Genomic DNA, 20614 nt, shown 5'->3' with positions numbered 1-20614 from the left:
AATAAATGAATTCAGTAAAGTTGCAAGGACACAAAATCAATATACAAAAATTTGTTGCATTTCTATACACTAACAAACTATTGAGAAGATAAATTAAGAAAACAATCCCATTTACAATTGCATCCCCCAAAATACCTAGGAATAAATTTAACCAAGAAGGTGAAAGACTTAACACTGAAAACTATAAGATGTTGGTGAAAGAAATTATAGAATCAAATTCCATGCTCATGGGAAGAATATTGTGAAAATATCCATACTACCCAAAACACCTACAGCTTTAATGCAATCCCAATCAAAATTCCAATGATATGTTTCACAGAAATAGAGCAAATGATCCTGAAATGTATGGAACCACAAAAGACTCCCAATAGCCAAAGCATTCTTTAGAAAGAACAAAGCTGGAGGCATCATGCTCCCTAATACCAAACTGTATCACAAAGCTATAATAATTTTTAAAAGTATGGTTTTGTCAGAAACATGGACACACAGATCAATGGAACAGAAGAGAGTCCAAAAATTAACATATGTATATATGGTCAATTAGTTTATGACAAAGGAACCAAAAATATACAACGGGGAAAGGACAGTCTATTCAATTGAGGGTGCTGGAAAAACTGGATAGTCAGAAGTGAAAGAATGAAACTGGACCATTGTGTATCTTACACCATACACAAAAATTAATTCAAATGGATTAAAGACTTGAAAATAAGTCCTTAAAGCTTAAAATTCCTAGAAGCAAGTTCTGTCACACTGGTCTTGGCAATGATTCTTTGGATTTGACACCAAAAGCAAAGACGACAAAATAAAAAATTAGTGGGACTACATCAAACTAAAAGGCTTCTGCACAACAAAGGAAACCATCAACAAAATGAGAAGGCAAAACCTTACCAATGACATGCAGATGGCCAACAGGTACATTAAAAGGTGCTCAACATCACTAATCAGCAGGGAAATGTAAATTAAAATTGCAGTGAGATATCACCTATTGCAAAAGATTTTTTTTTAAAGATTTATTTATTTATTTATTTATTTATTTATTTATTTATTTATTTATTTATTTATTTATTTATGATAGACACACACAGAGAAAGGCAGAGACACAGGCAGAGGGAGAAGCAGGCTCCATGCTGGGAGCCCAATGCGGGACTCGATCCTGGGACTCGATCCTGGGACTCGATCCTGGGACTCGATCCTGGGACTCCAGAATCGCTCCCTGGGCTAAAGGCAGGGGCCAAACTGCTGAGCCACCCAGGGATCCCCTATTGCAAAGGCTATTATCAAAAAGGTAAGAAATAACAAGTGTTGGCAAGGACATAGAGAAAAGGGAACCCTTCTGCAACTGTTGGTGGGAATGTAAATTGCTGCAGCCACTATGGAAAACACTATGGAAGTTCCTCAGAACATTAAAAACAGAATTACCTATAATCCAGCAATTCCACTTCTGGTATTCATCTGAAGAAAATGGAAATATTAACTAAAAAATGTAGCCATATGCCCATGTTCACCCAGCATGATTTACAACAGTGAAGAAAGGGAAATAACCTTAGTGTCCACTAATGAATAAATGGATAAAGAAAATGTGGTATACACAAATACACACTAAAATATTTTTTTGTAAAAAAAAGGAAATGTCGCTATTTGCCACAACATCAATGAAACTTGAAGGCATTAAGTTAAGTGAAGTAAGTCAGAGAGAGAAAGACAAGTAAATATTCAAGATCTCACTTATACGTAGTATCTAAAAGCAAACAAAAAACATAGTGTCTGCGTGGCTCAATTGCTTGAACATCTGCCTCTGCTCATGTCATGATCCCAGAGTCCTAGGATTGAGCCCAGCATTGGGCTCTCTGCTCAGGAGGAAGTCTGCTTCTCCCTCTGCCCCTCCCCTTGCTCACGTTTGTGCTATTTCTCTCCCTCTGAAAGAAATAAAATCTTAAAAAAATAAAATAAAATAAAACAAAAAACAAAGCTCATAGATAAAGAGAACAAATAGGTGGTTGCCAAAGGCAGGAGGAAGAGCATGGGTGATAAAGGTGAGGGAGGTCAAAGTGTACAAACTTTCAGTTATAAAATAAAAATGTCATGGGATATAATATACGGCATGATATTTAATAATACATATTTCAAAGTTGCTAAGAGAATAGATCTTAAAAGTTGTCATCACACACGAAAATTTACAACTAAGTATGGTGATGGAGGTTAATTACTTTTTGTGTTGTTATACATTATATATATATTTGCAATATATACAAATATCAAATCACATTATATGCCTGAAACTAATATAACAGTGTAAGTAAATTACACATCAATTCTTTAAGTTAAATTTTTATTTTATTTTTTTAAAGATTTATTTATTTATTTATTCATGATAGAGAGAGAGAGAGAGAGAGAGAGAGACAGGCAGAGGGAGAAGCAGGCTCCATGCCGGGATCCCGACAAGGAACTCGATCCCGGGACTCCAGGATCGCGCCCTGGGCCAAAGGCAGGCGCTAAATCACTGAGCCACCCAGGGATCCCCTAAGTTAAATTTTTAAATAAAAGTCAAGCATAAAAAAGGCTTCCTCACTTCCAATAATAATGACAGAAATAAAAATATAATAATAAGAAATGATAGTAACAACAAAAACAAAAACAATGCTGGTAGGAACAAGTAGTAGTTATTAAGCATTTAATATGTGCCAAGCATTGGGCTGGCTAAGCACTTTCATGGATTATTCCAATCCTTAAAATAACATTTTAAGGTAGGCGCTATTACTGTTTTATAAATGAGAAAACTGAAGCTCAAATAAATTAAGTAGTTGCCAAATGTCACCAAATAAGCAAGTATTAAGACCAGGATTTTGAACCCACCAAGTCTGACTCCATAACTCAAGCTCTTCAGATTCTCTAGGGTGATAGTAGGGAATGGAGAGAGGGAATGGGAAACAAATAACTGAATGCACTGTGACTACAGAGTTCCCTACAAGAATATATTGTGAAGGGCAGCCCAGGTGGCTCAGCAGTTTAGCACCGCCTTCAGCCCAGGGCATGATCCTGGAGACCCAGGATGGAGTCCCATGTCATGCTTCCTACATGGAGACTGTTTCTCCCTCTGCTTGTGTCTCTGCCGTGCTCTCTCTCTCTCTCTCTCTCTCTCTCTCATGAATAAATAAATAAAATCTTTAAAAAAAAAAAGAATATATCATGAAGAACAATATGAAGGGACTTGAAAGGGCCAACTGTCACTTAAGGTTGGCTCAGAGGTTCTGGAGGTGGGAATGAATAAGGCTTTGAATAGTAAGTAGGTGCTTACCAGGTATTCAGAGTCATGGGCTGGGATGGGGGCAATGGGAAAGGAGAAGAACCCAAGGTAGACAAAAAGTCCTGAGCATGAAAAAACACAGCATGTTAGAAGGGCTGCATGTTCCATGGGCAGAAGTAGAGCATGGAGCACATGGGACACAGGCAGAGGGGAAGATGTCAAAGTTGGCCAGGGCTGGCTGTCCATGAGGACTGAAAGTCACACTTAAGGAAGATGTATTTTATCCCTGGATAAAGGTTGAGGCAGGCCTGGATGTGGACAAGAGATGGTAAAGAGAAAGAAAGAACCAACCCAGATGAAGAGGGGATGAGACCTAAGGAAGGGGGAAGGTGGGGAGACTGCTGGAAAGGTCCAGACATGAGATGAGGGGGCCAGAAAGGAAAGATCAGCAGAAAAAATGGAGAAAGACACTGATTAGGACAACATTTAAGCAGCATTGATTAGGAAGGAAACTAGCCCTTGAAGAGCCTGGGTGCTGAAGCAGGGCTGGGTTAGACACATGTAATCTCATTTAAACCTGTGAGCAGCCCTTCAAGGTAGGATCCATCATCCCACTTGCATAGTGTGGACACAGAGGCTCCACAAAGTTAAGGAGCCCACTCAGGCACGGGCTGATAGGGAAGCAGAGCCAAGACTGGAATCTAAGTTTGTTTCAAGGCAAAGCATACTTCCTTCTCTTCTAGATGTGGAAGGAACTTAAGAGGGAAAGAGGCTATGCATGAGGCTTAGGTTTCCTTTTCAGGAGATCAGATGAACGGTAAGGCCATTTTCTGAGATATACCTGAGGAAGGGTGTAGTGAAGGATGGAAGGACGAGAGACTCTGAACTTGGCACACATGATGAGATATCCTGGTGATGCCATTCAGTAGATGACCAGAAATACCAAAGACACTGTATTGGGAATATAGAATCAACCTTCAGGTTGAAGCCATGGGGGGAGACGAAATCAGAGAGTGAGCATAAATTGAGTCGGGTGTGGAACTACATGGAACACAAACTTTGAAGGTGCTAACAAAAGAACAGAAGCCAGATATGGAGCCTGAGAATGAATGTCTAAGAGAAAGAAGACCCTAAGAGGGGTAAGGCCCAGGAAGGATTCCAGAGAGGAAAGGACTTTGAGAAGAGCAAAGTTATTAACAGAGTCTAATGCAGCAAAGAATTGAGGTAGGAAAACAAACAATCCCTGAATGTAGCAACTGAAATGTCACCAGTAACCATGGTGAAAACTTGGCTTTATTAAAGTCAGGACAATGGAGATGGTGGAGATGTTGGGAAAAAAAGTCTACAGCAGAGCTCGCCTATGTAAAGCACAGATGGAGCAAGGTAGTTTGAGGAAACGCAAGGATTCAGGAGTCTGCTGCTGCTTTGTTTTAACATGTGAGACAAGAACATACAGGTAGCAGGTAAGAAGTCAATAGAGAGGGAGCACCTAAATCAGTATGAGAGACCAGTCACCTGGAAAGGGGAGGGAGAGAAAGAACTGAGAACATTAAAATAAGACACAAAAATGTATTTTAAAACTATAATTAATCAAGGTACTAGGATATTTTAATTAACTGCCATAGAGGAACTGCCATACAGAGTAAGAGAATATAAATGAGAGCCCAGGGAAAGACCTGAAGATGGGTGTTTATGTATCTATGAATTTAGTAAAGAAAAAAGTGATGCTATTTCAAATAAGGTGAGAAAAGTTTATTCAAGATAGTTTAATTTCATGTGGTTAATTATTTCAGGGAAAACTTAGATTATTACATCTTATAATGAACCAGAACATATTCCAGATGGATTAAATGTTTAAATCTATGACATGAAACTATACAAGACATTATCAAAAAAACATATATGGAAATATTAATATAATCTTGAATGGGGGTGGTCTTTCTAAATGGATTAGTATGTCCCAGTTGAGCCTGAAGACGGATTCAGTTTGGCTCTATTTAGTAAACAGTGGGCTAGTGCAGCTGGCGTGGGTTGGGAGATAAGTATGTATTTTGTGACTTGATTTGCTTGGAGGTCAAAGGGCCTTCAGGGAGGAGCTGCACACCAATCACAAGAAGTAGGGGGTGAGGCAGCAGGAAGGAATCAATAGACACATATTGACTAAAATGGACAGGGCACTATGGGAAGAGACTCCTGGCTGGCTTCCTGGACCAGATCTGAGCTCTCCTGAAAGGAGGGACAGTTCTATCAGGAACACAGGATGGTCACAGCACAGTGAGCCCTGGAAAAACCACCTGGGCATGCAGAAGGCCTTCTGGACTTGAGAGCAGAAGGACTCAAGTTTCCATGGAAGCTTCCAGGTAAGGGCAGTAATGAGTTGTTAAAGTCTGCCACTCTTGAGGAGTCAAGTGCAGAACATGTAGCAGTAGAACTCATGATCACCTCCTCCCCTGCTAAATACTTCCGTGTTTGCATAAGGCTTGTCCCACAAGTAGTAAGCTGATTAAGAAATGATTCAGAGGAGGCTTCTGACAAGACAGTGGTGATAGCATAGTCTTTGCATCTCTCTGAATTACCACATAAAAATAGAGGCATGAGCCCAGCAAAACCAAAAAAGCATGGAAGATATTTACAAAAAACTAGGTGAGACAGATTAAATATGGTGACCACTTCTTGGCAGTCCTTCCATGGAGAGCTGGAATCTCTCTTTCTACCCTGTGGATCTGGGCTGGCCTTATGCCTTGTTTGAACAATCGAATGTTGCAGAAGCGACAGTGCATGACTCTTGAGCCTCAGCCTTGGAGGACTGAAAATCTGCTGCCTGGTAAACAACCTAGCTCACCTCCCTAATGATGACACAACTCCTTAAGTTAATAGATACATATTTTATTAAGTTACTTCTAATGATGATAAGGAACCAATTCATTATTGTTAAAAAACTTGATAAAGGGAAAGTATTTATACTGATTTTCCTATATAAACTGCCACTGTATAAATAGTAGATAAGGCAAAGCAACCTATTATAATAGAAGTATTTCCGGGGGCACCTGGCTGGCTCAATCACATCTCACAGTTGTGATTTCAAGTCCCATGCTGGGTGTAGAGATTTCTTTAAAAAAAAAATAAAATAAAATCTTTAAAATAAAGTATTTCAGCAAATAATTTTTTTAAAATTAGAACATATCACCACATATTACCCCAATGAATTAAGATCTAGACAAGAAGTATCAATAGCTGCTAACATTACTGAAAAAGAGAGAGAGACGACAGACATTATGTGTCTCCTGATGAAAGAACACAGCGCCACTTATAGTCTTGCCAAAGGGATCGAAGAGGAGTTTCATCAAGCCTCTGAATCAGTTGCCAATTTGCAGGAAACACACAGGACAAAGGAACATGCTGAGGAAATAGATGATGGGATTGCAATCAACCAAATCCAGACTCTGGGAAACTCCACAGATCAAGTACTTTAAATGACAAGAAATGTGTAAAGGGTCTTAGAAGAAAGACACACACACACACACACACACACACACACGTCTTGGAGGAAACATATATATTTATATTTACATATTTTGTTTATATGTTATATATTATGACATATTTCTATATAAAAATAAAAATATATAAAATATATAGATATATCATAAAAACTGTAAGTACTAAGCTGTGATGTCTAGGTATACGTACTTAGGAGATAAAACTATAATAAATAGAAAGTGAATACTATAAAGTCAGGATAACTGGTGCTTTTGAGGGGATGAAGGGCATCTAATCAGGATGGAGCAGCAGGGGGTGCTTCTAGAATGGGGAGCACATTTTTAGTTGCTGAACTGGGTGGTATCAGTCTTAGAATAAGTATATCAAACTATACATTTGTTTTGTGAGATCTTCTATTTCTGGTTGTTTATAATAAAAATTAAATAAATTAAATAAAAAACTAATTCCAAAAAGCAGGCTGTGAGAGAATAAAGAGTAATAGGTACAGAAGGCTTCTCTTTTCCCATCTTTTTTTTTTTTTTTTAATTTATTTATGATAGTCAGAGAGAGAGAGAGAGAGGCAGAGACACAGGCAGAGGGAGAAGCAGGCTCCATGCACCAGGAGCCCAATGTGGGATTCGATCCTGGGTCTATAGGATCGCGCCCTGGGCCAAAGGCAGGCGCCAAACCACTGCGCCACCGAGGGATCCCCTCTTTTCCCATCTTTTATGGTTGGAGAGGACTCTGCTAGAGAGCAAACAATATGGGCTGTTTAGAATGGATTTTGCATTATGGAAGTTGTCTTTTGGAGGGCATGTTTTAGAAACCAATTAAGGACATGAATCAGGTAAACAGATACAGTCAAAGGCTTGCAAGACTATGTAAGACATTTGCAGAAGTATACTGTGAAAGAAAGAAATATGGGTATGATTTATATTATTTTATGTAGATGTTCATGTTTGTATATTCCTTATCTCATTGTTACACAATGAACATATACTGATTTTGGTAAAAAACAAATAAAGCAATTATTTTTCATTTTTAACAGAATAACAGCAGTAAATAGAACATTCCTCTAGGTTTAGGATCTTCCAGAAAAGGGGGCCTTATGGACCCAGCCTCTGTAGCAGCTCTGGAAATTAAGCCTATCACACTTCAAGCCCAGCCCTTAAGATCATCCCATTCACACCCCTTGCTTAGGTAGGTACACAACCACCAAGAAACCTTCAGGTTATCATTTGGTCCCATGTTATTTTCTTGCAGGGAGAGAAGGCACTGAATGGCTAACATGAGTTTTCTTGTATGTCTGATAATAATATTTCTGACTGTCAATTAAATTTTAAAGTAGTTATAGAGGGATTGGCTTAGGTCAAGAAGATGAACACAACTTTCTCTGAAAACCACAAAAAGGTAAGTATGAATGATGAGTTTATTCCTTTATGGTTTAATATCCCTGGTTTCTTGGTCCCCTGAACAGTAGGTGAGTCATCCGTTGAGGCAGAAGAAGGCTGGAACAGCTGCAAAAAGTCAATGAGAAAGGGGGCACCTGGGTGGCTCAGTAAGTTAAGCTTAAGACTCTTGATTTTGGCTCAGGTCATGACCTCAGGTTCTTGGGATTGACCCCCCACATTGGGCTCCTTGCTCAGCGAGGAGTCTGTTCCAGGATTCTCCCTCTGCCTCTCCCCCCATGTGCGTGTGCACATGCACTCTCTGTCTCTCTCAAATAAAGTTTTTTTAAAAAGGCATTGAGAAAGAACTGAACCCAAGGCAGTTGGAGGGATTACTTCCCAACCCTCCAGGCCTACTGCGGCACACCTCTGCAGCCCGGCAGATCACTAAAAAGGCTCCCAAATCTGAAATCCCAGTTCAGGTTAAACTAGAAAGGTGGCCTTAGAAAGGCCACCCTCATCCAGCTTAAATACTCACCTGTATTTTTTCCCTAGTATGTTTCAAATTTAAATCTTTAGTTATTTTAGAATTTATTTAGATTCATCATATAAACCAGGAATCTAATTTTATTTTGTTTTTCCAAGTATGAGTCAATTCTGTCAATATCATTTAACTAACCTATTCTTTCCCTACTGGTTTAAATGCTGCCATTGACAGGACTGGCTACACGGGAACAGGAGACTAACTCTAATGTGGAGAGGATGCTTCCACATCTTTAGGTCAAAGTCTGTTGTGGCTTCAAGGCAGAGGACCAAAGCCTTGACTCCAAAACTTGACAAAGCTCATGGTGGCTCATTACCAAAGCGTGTGCACAGCCACCAGCTTACTCTCCCCCATCAGGAACTGACAACTGGTTGATCAAAACAAGAACTCTGAAATCAGACAACCTGAGTTTGAATCCTGGCTGACTCTTCACTTAGCCAAGTGACATTGGTTACAATACTTCAGCTTTCTGTATCTCAGTCTCTCCCTCTGTAAAATGGGGATAATAGACGTACGTACTACACGGGCAGCTGTGAGAATCAAATGAGATAAGGCATTTAAAGTGCCTAAGTCACAGAGTGCCTGGGTGGCTCAGTGGTTAAGCGACTACCTTTGGCTCAGGTTGTGATCCCAAGGTCCTGAGATCAAGTCCTGTATCAGGCTCCCTGCAGGAAGCCTGCTTTTCCCTCTCCCTATGTCTCTGCCTCTCTCCGTGTGTCTCATGAATAATTGTTGTTGTTTTTTAAAGTGGCTGAATGATAATAACAACAGTGGAATGACTTCTTTATCATCATTGTTGGTGATTTCATCATTCTCATCATCAACATCTAGATGGCTTTATGAGGAAATGCAACGAACTCATATTCTTTGTTGATTCATTCAGCAACTCCCATTGAACATTCATTATGCTTCGGCAATCATTCTAGCAGTAAACAATAAGGACAAGATCCCTACCTCCTCAGAATTTACATACCACTGGGGAAAAATGGTTCAACCAATGGCTAAACAAGAAAATGTTTGGGAATGTGAACAGTCCTACAGTGAAAAAGACCGAGAAGGCCTCACTGAGGAGGCAAATTCTAAGGTTCAACCCAAATGAGAAGGAATCAATCAGTAGTGTGTTGTTTTTCAAGTAAATGGAGTTTTTCTATATATCTTACTGTTTTTAATATAAGTTTTTCTTTAAATATCAGTTAATATACAGTGTAATATTAGTTTCAGATGTACAATATAGGGATTCAACACTTCCATACATCATTGGTATTCATCACAAATGCCCTCCTTAATCCCCATCACCTATTCAACTCATCCCCCAACCACCTCCCATCTGGTAACCATCAGTTTGTTCTCTATAGTTAAGATAGTCTGTTTCTTGGTTTGCCCCTCTCTTTTTCTTTTCCCTTATTTGTTTTGTTTCTTAAATTCCACATGAATGAAATCATATGGCATTTTTCTCTGACTTGTTTCACTTAGCATAATACTCTCCAACTCCATTCATCTTGCAGCAAATGGCAAGATTTCATTCTTTTTGATGGCGGAGTAATATTCTGTTGTATATATATCTTCTTTATCCATTCATCAGTTGATGGAAACTTGGGCTGTTTCCTCAATTTGACTTACTGCTTTTAATTTCTAGTTCAATTCCATGGTAATCAGAAAATATGCTCCATATAATTTCATTCCTTGTAAATTTATTGAGATTTGTTTTATGGCCCAAGAGATGATCTATCTTGATGAACATATTATATGCACTTGAAAACAATGCGTATTCTGCAGTTATTGCACAGAACTGTAAAAATTCTAGACCAAGTGGTTGATAGTGTTATTTGTAGCTTCTCTTTTTACCTGTATTTTTGTCTAGTTGCTCTATTCACTGGTGACAGTGTTAACATTCTAATTATGATGGATATGCCTTTCTCTCCCTTTAACTCTGTCAATTTTTGCTTCATGTATTTTGAAGTTCTGTTATTAGAAGCATGCATGCTTATGATCGCTCAGTTATGAATGAACCATTTTCACACTATATGTTTCCTTGATCACATTGTCTTCAAGTCTACTTTATCTAATATCAATATAGCCAATCCAGCCATCTTATGTTCAGTATTTGAATGTTACATATTAATCTGTTCACTTTCAATCTATCTCTCCTTACATTTAAAATGGGTTGCTTAAAAAAAAAAATGGGTTGCTTACAGATAGCATAGAGTTGGATTTTGTATTTTTATACAGTTTGTTAATCTGTAATTCTAATCAGACTCTTTACTATATTAGCATTTAATATGATTATTCATGTGATTGGATTTAGGTCTCTTCTTTGGATTAATCAAGTATTTTGTAGAGCTCCATTTTAATGTATCTATTAGCTTTTTAGGTAAGCCTCTGCTTTTGTTTTGTTTTGTTTTGTTTTAGTAGTTGCCCTAGAGATTATAATATACATCTGTAACATTCCATAGTCTACTTAAAGTTACTATTTTAACATTTCATGTACATGTCCAAACCTTGCAACAGAACAGGTCCATTTTCTTCACTCCCATTCTTTATACCAAAGTTTTTATACATGTTAGACATTCATAGACCCTGGAACACAATGTTATAATTTTTCCTTTAAACTGTCACATATGTTTTAAAAGACTTCTAAGAAAAAATCCTTTCCTATTTAAAAACACATTTACCATATCCAGTGTTCTTCATCCCTTCCTGAAGATCTAGATTTCCCTCTGGGATCATTTCCTTTCAGGCTGAACATTTTCCTCTAGTATTTCTTGTGGTGGGAAAAGCTGGCAATGAATTCTCCTATCTTTTGCTTATCTGAAAATGTCCCCTCCCTAACTCCTTCAATCTTAAAGGGTATTTTCGGTTTATTGTTTTCTTTCAGCAGTTAAAGAAAAAGGTACACTGTTTTTAGGTTTCTAGAGATTACAAAATCCACAGTCATTCATATCATCTCTCTCTCTCTCTCTCTCTCTCTCTCTCTCTCTCTCTTTCTCTCTGGCTACTATTAAGATTTACTCTTCATCTTCAGTCTTCTGTAGATTTATCATGCTTTGCTTGGTATAGCTGTCTTTGTATTTTTCCCTCTTCGGCTTCACTGGGTTTCATAAATTATTCAATGTATGGCTTTAACTCAATGTGGGACATTTTCAGCCATTATTTCTTCAAATATTTTCCTGTTCATTCTCTTTTCTCTACTTTAGGGACTCCAGTTAGACATATATTAGACCTTTTACTACTGTTGGTAGGTATTTATCCATAGGTACTGTTCTGTTTTTAAGACTTTTCCTCTCTATTCTTCAGCTTGGATGATTTCTATTAATCTTTCTTCAAGTATATAAACTCTTTGATTTGTTATGTTCAATCTTCTGTTAAGCTTATCCAGTGATTTTTTCTTTCTCCAGATACTGTATTTTTCAGTTCACAAATGTCCTTTTGGTCCTTTTTTTTTTTTTTTAATTTATGATAGTCACAGAGAGAGAGAGAGAGGCAGAGACACAGGCAGAGGGAGAAGCAGGCTCCATGCACCTGGAGCCTGATGTGGGATTCGATCCCGGGTCTCCAGGATTGTGCCCTGGGCCAAGGGCAGGCGCCAAACTGCTGCGCCACCCAGGGATCCCTGGTTCTTTTTATAGTTTCTCTTCCTCTGCTGCAATTTCCATTTGCTCACTGATTGTGAGAATATTCTCCATTATGTACTTGAACATAGTTATAATAGCTGCTTTAGAATCCTTGTCTCCTTAAATCAACATATGGTAATCTAGTAATGGGTATCCAAAGATTACCTTTGCTTGGGTATAAGTCATACTATTCAGATTCTTCATATATCTAGTAATTTTGTATTGTGTCTTATACAGTGAGTGATGTGTTGTAGAGCCTCTAGACTCTACAATATTTCTCCAAGTAATGTTCATTATGTTATCTTATTGTAGTTTTGGCAGGCCAATTGACTTAATTAACTTGAAACTCCAAGTTCTGTTTCCTCTGCAGTGCATGGCAGCTGAAAACTCTGTTGAGTTCTATCAACATTACTCTCAGTTACATGGAGTCTACCCCAAGCAACCATAATTCAGAGATCATCCAGAATTCTAGGCAATCCCTCTTGGCTCTACACCATTTTTTTAAGTGTAGAGTCCTTCCTAGTTGTGTCTGCTTTTGATCACTTGCCGGTCCCTCCAGGTAGTTATCCACTTTTTCCAGAGTTCATAGTTGTTATCTCCATGAAGGTTAATCTGATAGGAATTAGCTAAATATTACTGGAAGTAGTCCAGTGAAAATTTTTTAAGGGGAATTTTAAGAACTTATCTTAAAGAGATCATTTTGGCTGCTATGTAGGGTAATGAATTGTAGAAGGAATCAAAAGTAGAAGCAAGGAAACCAGTTATGAGGCCACATTAATGGTCTATGAAAGAGCTAGGGGGCTTGTACTAGGATGGGAGAAGAAAAGGAGAGAACAGAATTTGCTGAAGGATTAGATGTGGTGAGTGAAATAAAGAAAAAACACTAGGGTGATCCCTACCTAGGTTTGTAGCTTGAGCATTTGGGTAAATAATGATGTCTCTTAATGAAATGAAGGAGATTCAGAAAGAAGCAGTTTGGGGGTGGGGCATATTAAGACATATTAAGTGCCCACTAATTACCTAAGAAAAAGTATCAAGGAGGACACAAGTTCAAAGCAGAGATTAGAGCTAAAGGTATAGATTTGTAGTCTTCAGTTTATATAGGATATACAACACAATGAGATCAAATAAGCTCACTTAAGGAAAGTAAAAATGAGGAGAGGTGGTTGCTGGAAAAAGCCCTCAGACTTTCCAAAACTTAGATATTGAGCAGAAAAGAGGCCAGAAACAAGAAAGCCAAGATGTATGCAATAAGCTAGGAGAAAAATCCTAAAGGAAAAACATTGCTTTGAGAAGGAACAAAGAATTGAATGCTGCTGTGAATTTGACAAATTAAAGACAGAACATCTTTTAGATCTAGCAGTGTGGAAAGGCATCAGTGAAGAAGGTCCTAAAGACAGTCCAGACAGAGAAAACTGAAGTGGGGGAGGAGGCAAAATGGTGATTATGGAGAATCCTTGTGGAAGCTGCATTGTGAATGGGAAAGAAATAAAGCAGTGGCTGAAGGGCAATGTGAGTCAAAGTTTTTCTGTTTAATTGGAGTTACAAGAAATGATTGTATACTAATAGGGAAAATCCACTTGTCTTTTCCGTATGAGCAATGATGGATTCAAATGTAGCCTGCCTGTTACTGGCTTCCCTTCTCATTCTCCACATCCCCAAAGAAGGGGAGAGGACTTATCTGTATTAAAGACAATGAAATGTATCCTCTCCCTCTCTCTGAGGATGTAGAGAAGGAAACTATGTTAACTATGTAGTTATCAATGGGAACAAGATCCCACTGTTAGGTGACCATCAGTAGGGACTCTGAGGTCATTAATAGCAACAATCCTACATTCAATAGTGTGAACATTCTAACCTTTATAAATGTAGGAAAGCCCCAGCATATTAAGGGTATTTCTGGGGGATGATATGGTCAATCAATTCTTTTTTTATTTTTTTATTTTTTATTTTTTTTTCAATCAATTCTTTTAATGATGAATTATACAGCTTGTTCCTATCATCCTAAGAGGAGCAATGCAGTTTTATTGTAAGAATATATACTTTGGTATCACTCAGGCCTAAGTTCAAGTCCTGGTTCTGCCTCTTCCTAATGCTGTATCTATTTTCAAAATAATAAACAGAGATTACTAGCCAAATATTTGTGTGTTTTCTAGACCTCATTAATACCATTAGTACATCTGGCTTTCCATTTTTGTGCTCCATGACTGCTCCGGTAATATGAACTGTAACCACTTTAAAATCTACCTCAGCATCGGAAAACTCTGAGGACAGGGAACCTGAGCCCTGCACTTAATATTTGCATTGCGGATGTGAAGATAGTCCACACCTCCAAGGGTTTCCGGCCACCAGGGATCACTAAATTGCATAAACAGCTGTCCGTGCAAAGTCCAGGAGGTTAATAATGAACAACTCTATTTTATCTGTGGCTAGGGAGGTGGACTCAGTATTGTCAACACCAAGCAAACACACGGCAAAGCATTTCCCAAGAGAGATCCAGAGAGATAAGTCAGAGAGAAATGCACCTGTTAGAAAGATTACCCTTTTCCTGGGATTTCCTACTGGTTTTCCAACAACTGGTCATATCTGTCTGTCCACATGAGTCACTATTTTCCCCTCTGCCTTACTTATCTGAGCTAACAATACTCAGAACAAAGACAAAAATTATATTTCCCCATGAAACCTATTGAAGGACAGGGCATCCTTCACATCAATGTAAGGATCAGATTCCCCATCAAAAGTCAAAAGAAAAGCTCTGAGAATGGTAACATTTGGTGTCTAGAAATTACATTGAGGGCCATTTATTCAAAGATTACATTTCCATTGTTCTCATTTTGGGATCTAGAATTTGCCTGAAAATGAAGCAACGCGGAGGATAGATGTTTCCTGATGATTTGCGTATATTTGGCATGCTAACCTGACATCAAAACCATCAGAGTATCAAACCTAATAGTATACTTCAGAATGAAAAAGACAAAATAGTGTCTCTCTCACAGGTAAAAAAATAAATATTCCAGGTAAGGCTTTTGAGTTTTCATCTAGTTTTACACTCTGTCCCAGGAAATGGAGCTCCCATACTTTCATGTTAAAAAACATTCCTTCTCTGGCCTCTGTAACATTTGAAATTAGCAGACAAGTCTTTGTTACCATCAGCAACTCATCCACATTGCCTTCCACAACATACATGCCAGTTTGAGAAACTCAATCTTCCTGCTTCTAAAACATAAAAAGCTGCCTCGGCCCCATGGTGCCAAGGAGTCTAGGTATCCCAAGAAAGGGCTTAGATCATAGGCCACCCAGCCCCTCCCCTGGGAAGGGTCTGCTGACAGCAGCAATGGAAACCACCACCAAGGGTGGAGGCTTGTGGGTGAATTATTATTATTTTAAATTGTATTCCAGATTGTAAAACTCCTTCTAGGTCTCCAACCAGAGCAAACAGCACAGATTCTGCAGGAAACAGCAAAATTGCACAGGGAGGAGTTAATAGCATGAAATATGCATGATGGCCAAATTGAGCAGAAAACTGGCATGTGCTATGGATATTTAGGCTTTCTGGACTCCTAGCAGTTCATTTTTACCAGTCTAAGAAATATTATCTGGCTCCCTCAGGAAAATTAAAGCGCCCACAACAATCATAGAAGACTGAGGATTGGGATTCTTCCCATTTTCATCAAAGGAGTGGGTTGAGACCCTTTAACAGGTAAGTGTGTATGTGTGTAAAAGAGAGAAAGTACAATATTTAAATTATGTCCCTGGAAGATATGAATTATGGAGAAGGAAAAACCATACCTCCCAGTACTAAGGGTAGAGTTTCTCGGTGTCTCTACAAAGCACCTGCAGCAAACTTACCCTGCCCATTTGTTTAAAATGCAGATTCATGGCCTCCTGGCCCCTTAGATTCTAATTCTAATTCTAATCTAACAAAGAGAGATTCTCACCTCTCATCTGAGGGGAGTCCTGGGAATCTGTATTTTCCATACACTCCCCTAACATACCCTAACACACCCTAGAGTTTAGAATCACTAGCACAGGGTCTGAGAAGAACAATTGCAGGGTAGAGCCTCACAGAATAAAACAGATTTCCTTCATCCCTATTTGCAAGTAGGGCAAAATTACTGCACAGCACCTATTAGGGATATATAATAAAGGTGGGACGGTTCAAAACATGGGGGCAAGATGACTGGTCATCCACGTGAAAAAATTAAAACTCCACTCCTAACTCAGCATACACAAAATTAATTTTAGGTAAAAGAACAATCTAAATGTAAAATATCAGCAATCCTTTAGCATTCTAAGGAAAGAAAAAGAGAGATTTTTTTTTCTTAGTGATATGTAAACATTTTTTTGAACAAGCTATAAAAAGCACAAAGTATAAGGAATGACTTATCAATTGGGCTACATGAAATTTTAAAATTCTTCATACCTGAAAGACTCAAAATATAAAAGATAAGCAATGAAATGGAGAAGTTATTTGGAACACTCAGATCTGATAGAAGATTACTAATCCATACTTCAGAAAGAATTTCTACAAATTCGTAGAAAATAAATAACCCGATATAGAGATGGACAAAGGATACAATTTTCACTGAAAAGAAAGCCCAAATGCCCAGTAAACAAATGAAAAGATGTTTAATGTTACTAACATCCCAGGAAATGCAAATATTTAAAAAATTAGATAATATATTCATACCCATCAGATTGGGAAAAAAATTTTTAAATCTGATGAAATTATGTATTTGTGAGAGTATTAAGAATGACAGCTCTTGTATACGGCCAGGGGCTCTATAAATTCATTTCATTGGTTTGGAGAGCAATTTCTTAATCTCTAGTTAATTTTAGGAGGTACACAGTACCTTCTGACCTATCAATTCTACTTCTAAATACATAACAGGAAATTTCATATGTGAAAACGTTCGCTTCAGCCATGTTAAAAATTACATGTAACAAATTAGAAAATAAGGAGAATATTTTCCTTAAAGGCCGAAATATCCATTAATAGGGTAGTGAATAAACAAGTGGTGCTATATTCATATAGTGAATTATTACCAGCAGATAAAATGAGATAGGTCTTATTGAATTAACAGGGGTAAACCTCCAATACACAATGTCAAAATAAAAGCGTATCTCAAAAAGCTATGTAGAAAATAATACCATTTGAGTAAATTATTAAAATAGAAATGGTAATATATATTGTTACATGAACAATTAGATATAACGGAAGGTATAAAACATGCATGCGAAAGATGCACTTCAACTTTCCCTTAATGGTTTCCTTCTGGAGAAGGAGGGGAAGGACTTTAGCTGTAATGTTTCACAATCTTAAAAAAATAATGATCTGAAGAGAATATAACAAAATGTAAACACGTGCTCATCTGAGTGGTGAGTAAACAGGTGTCTGTTATATTACTTGTGTAGGCTTAAGTATTTCCTAAGTACAAGAAAAAATAAAAACAAAACCAATTATCAACCACAAAGATGTGACTAGGTTAGGTAAGACTAGGTTAGGTGAGTCCATTATGGTCCAGTGATATAGAGATAACTCGAAAAAAGGAAGTGTAGGACACTAGTCTTTTCAAAGGAACATGGTGGGAATGAAGAAATAAAAAAGATTTTTCCAAAGGCTAACTGCTACAGGAATTGATTAAAGGAAAATAAAAGTAGTAGTGTTTACTCATGGATCAAAGAAAGGAAATGCAGACAACCATATATATAAAATGCTGTCTTTTTTTTTTTTTTTAAAGATTTTATTTATGTTTCATGAGAGACACAGAGAGAGAGGCAGAGACACAGGCAGAGGGAGAAGCAGGCTCCATGCAGGGAGCCTGACATGGGACTCAATCCCGGGAATTCAGGATCATGCCCCGGGCCAAAGGCAGGTGCTCAACCACTGAGCCACCCGGGGATCCCAAAATGCTGTCTGGATACCAAATGTTTTTAGCAGATAGAACATAATGTGGTTTTACGACTTCTTATTAAATTTGTTATGAAAATAGCACCAAAGAAACCAAAGAGATGAGATAGTGTGAAATCCAGAAAACTAAGGTATCTTTTGTGATATTCTGAAATAATACATTTGGTCAGAAGTTTGTCTCCCAACAAATCATGTTCTGAGACTCAGAGGACTTAATCACAGACAAAAAGTTTTCCTTGAAGTCACAGCCAAAGGGCAAGCAGGTTCACAAGGGTCTATCCTTCCCTGGATAACTGAGAATGAAAATGATTAGGATGGAGTGACATGATACTTGGGGAAAAGGGAATTCTGGATTAGAATCTAGTACCTAGTAGATGCTCAGTGCACATATGTTGAACTCACAGAACTGTCTCAATAAACAGAGGAGAAAGAAAAAAAAACAGAGGAGAACCATTGCAAAGCAGCAATGTGACATCTTATCTTTCAGTGAAATTCTAACATCATCAACCATATATACTTTTCCACTTTATCTTCCTCTTTAACTTCAGTTTTTATCCCTTTTCCTCCGTGTTCCTGTTACCCTCTACTTCTGCTTTTGTTAACTTGGCCCCAGGGTTATTTCTTCAGGTTTCTAAGCCTCCCATTGGCTGATGGAGTGATTGGTGCTTTGAAAAGTACTGTAGTGAGAAAAGCCTTTCATTTTGCAAAAGAACTTGTCACGTCAACCCAGAATCCACTATGTCATGCAGGTATCCCTAGAAGCCAGGTGTGTCAGGGGAAGTTGGGCCCCTCCCCTGTCCCAGTGTATGAATTTTTATTAATCAAACTAAATATGATAGCATTCCTCTTGCCAGTGACTGTAACAGGAATGAACAGTGTTGCAAGTCTAGCCAATGAGATCGGAGGAAAGTCTGCAGAGAAACTCATTTAGTCCCTAAAAATGGAAGAGACAGGTTTGTTCCCTTTCCCTGTTTTTCAAATTGATCTTGTTAATGGATATCTTAGAGACTGTAGCCATCCTGTGACATGAGGACAAACCTAAGGGGAAAAGCCATACATGCAGAATGGCAGAATGGAAAGATAGGAGGAATCTGAGTCCTGGATACTCTTGTTAATCAACCCTGGAAGTGCCCTATCCCAGGATTTCTTGTTAAGGGAGCTAGTCTATGTCCTAAAAATTTAGGCAAATTTTAATTGAGTATTCTTTTTTTTTTTTTTTTAAGATTTACTTACCCATTAGAGACACACAGAGAGAGAAAGGCAGAGACACAGGTAGAAGGAGAGAAGCAGGCTCCATGCAGGCAGCCCGACATGGGACTCGAACCCAGGACTCCAGGATCACGCCCCCGGCCAAAGGCAGGTGCGAAACCCCTGAGTCACCCAGGCGTCCCTTAATTGAGTATTCTGTTTCTTGTAGCAGAAACTTTCCTAATAATGACTCCTTATCCCGAAGGGTGTTTATCACATTCTATTAGGTAAGATCTCAGCCCCAAGCATCTCTGTGACACTTTTATCACATCCTTTATAACTGGGGTCACTGGGTCCCAAGAGAAATTCGTTACTTGAGGATCAGCAATCTCTCCTCCCAAGCAGCATTTCAGAGGGCCCACAATTCTGGGAAACATGTATTCACACTACAAATGTTTGAGTACCACCTCTAAACCAGGCCCTATCTTAGAAGTTGGGAATTACGGGGGTGTACAAGAACATCATGATGGTCGTTCCTGGGGAGGTTACATTTGAGGGTGAGAAGCAACAAATAAATAATAAATAAGTCAACAAATAAGATGACTCCAGACGGTGGTAAGTGCCACGCAGGAAAGGAACCAGAGGGCTGTGATCAACTGACTGGCCTGTCAGACAGGAGAGTGGCATAGGTGCCTTGAGAAAGTGACATCCGAGTGCAAATCAGAGATGGAGCCGGCACATGGGAATCTGAGGACAGTTTCCTAGGCAGAAGTAAAGACCTTACGGTAAGACCCTGGTTGGGGTTGGGGGAGATGAGCTTGGGGTGCTTCAGGAACAGAAAGAGCATGCAAGTGGCTGAAAAAGCATCAGAGAAGCAGAACCCTGGAAGACAGGGTCAGAGAAGTCTGCAATAACCAGGTCAGGTAGGGCCTTAAAGACTGTGGCAGGAGGTCTGGATGTTACTCCAAGTGCCAAGGAAAGCCACTGGTGTACTTGCAAGGAGGGCACGACAACCCATGATCCAATTATCAGGAGGTTCCACTGCAGTCTGCCCTCTGGTCTGATGGTACTGAGAAAGGCCATTTTATCTCTATCTCAATGGGGTGGAGCCCAAAATGAATCACAGTGCCCTGGGATGCAGCCTGAGCCAAGGGAGCCAAAGAAGGGGGCGGGCGATAGAGAGGCTCTGGCACTGGTGCTGCACGCAGAGTCCACCTGGGAAGCTGGCTCATGTCCACAAGGGAGATA

The 20614-nt window shown here is 38.8% G+C and overlaps 1 long non-coding RNA gene across 1 annotated transcript in view; it reads right to left on the bottom strand.

The window, feature by feature from the left end:
• The window catches only part of LOC125753780 (uncharacterized), a 78016-nt gene extending 61861 nt beyond the window's left edge, over nucleotides 1-16155 (bottom strand). Inside the window, exon 1 of the long non-coding RNA XR_007406294.1 lies at nucleotides 16117-16155. This is a non-coding gene — a long non-coding RNA (uncharacterized LOC125753780). The remainder of the gene's footprint in view (nucleotides 1-16116) is intronic.
• Between the last annotated feature and the right edge of the window lie 4459 nt (nucleotides 16156-20614).

This window comes from Canis lupus, chromosome 2, assembly GCF_003254725.2.
Source record: "Canis lupus dingo isolate Sandy chromosome 2, ASM325472v2, whole genome shotgun sequence".
Taxonomy (NCBI): Eukaryota; Metazoa; Chordata; class Mammalia; order Carnivora; family Canidae; genus Canis; species Canis lupus.
The sequence above is the reverse complement of the archived record's forward strand: the minus strand, read 5'-3'. Positions and strand labels throughout refer to the sequence as shown.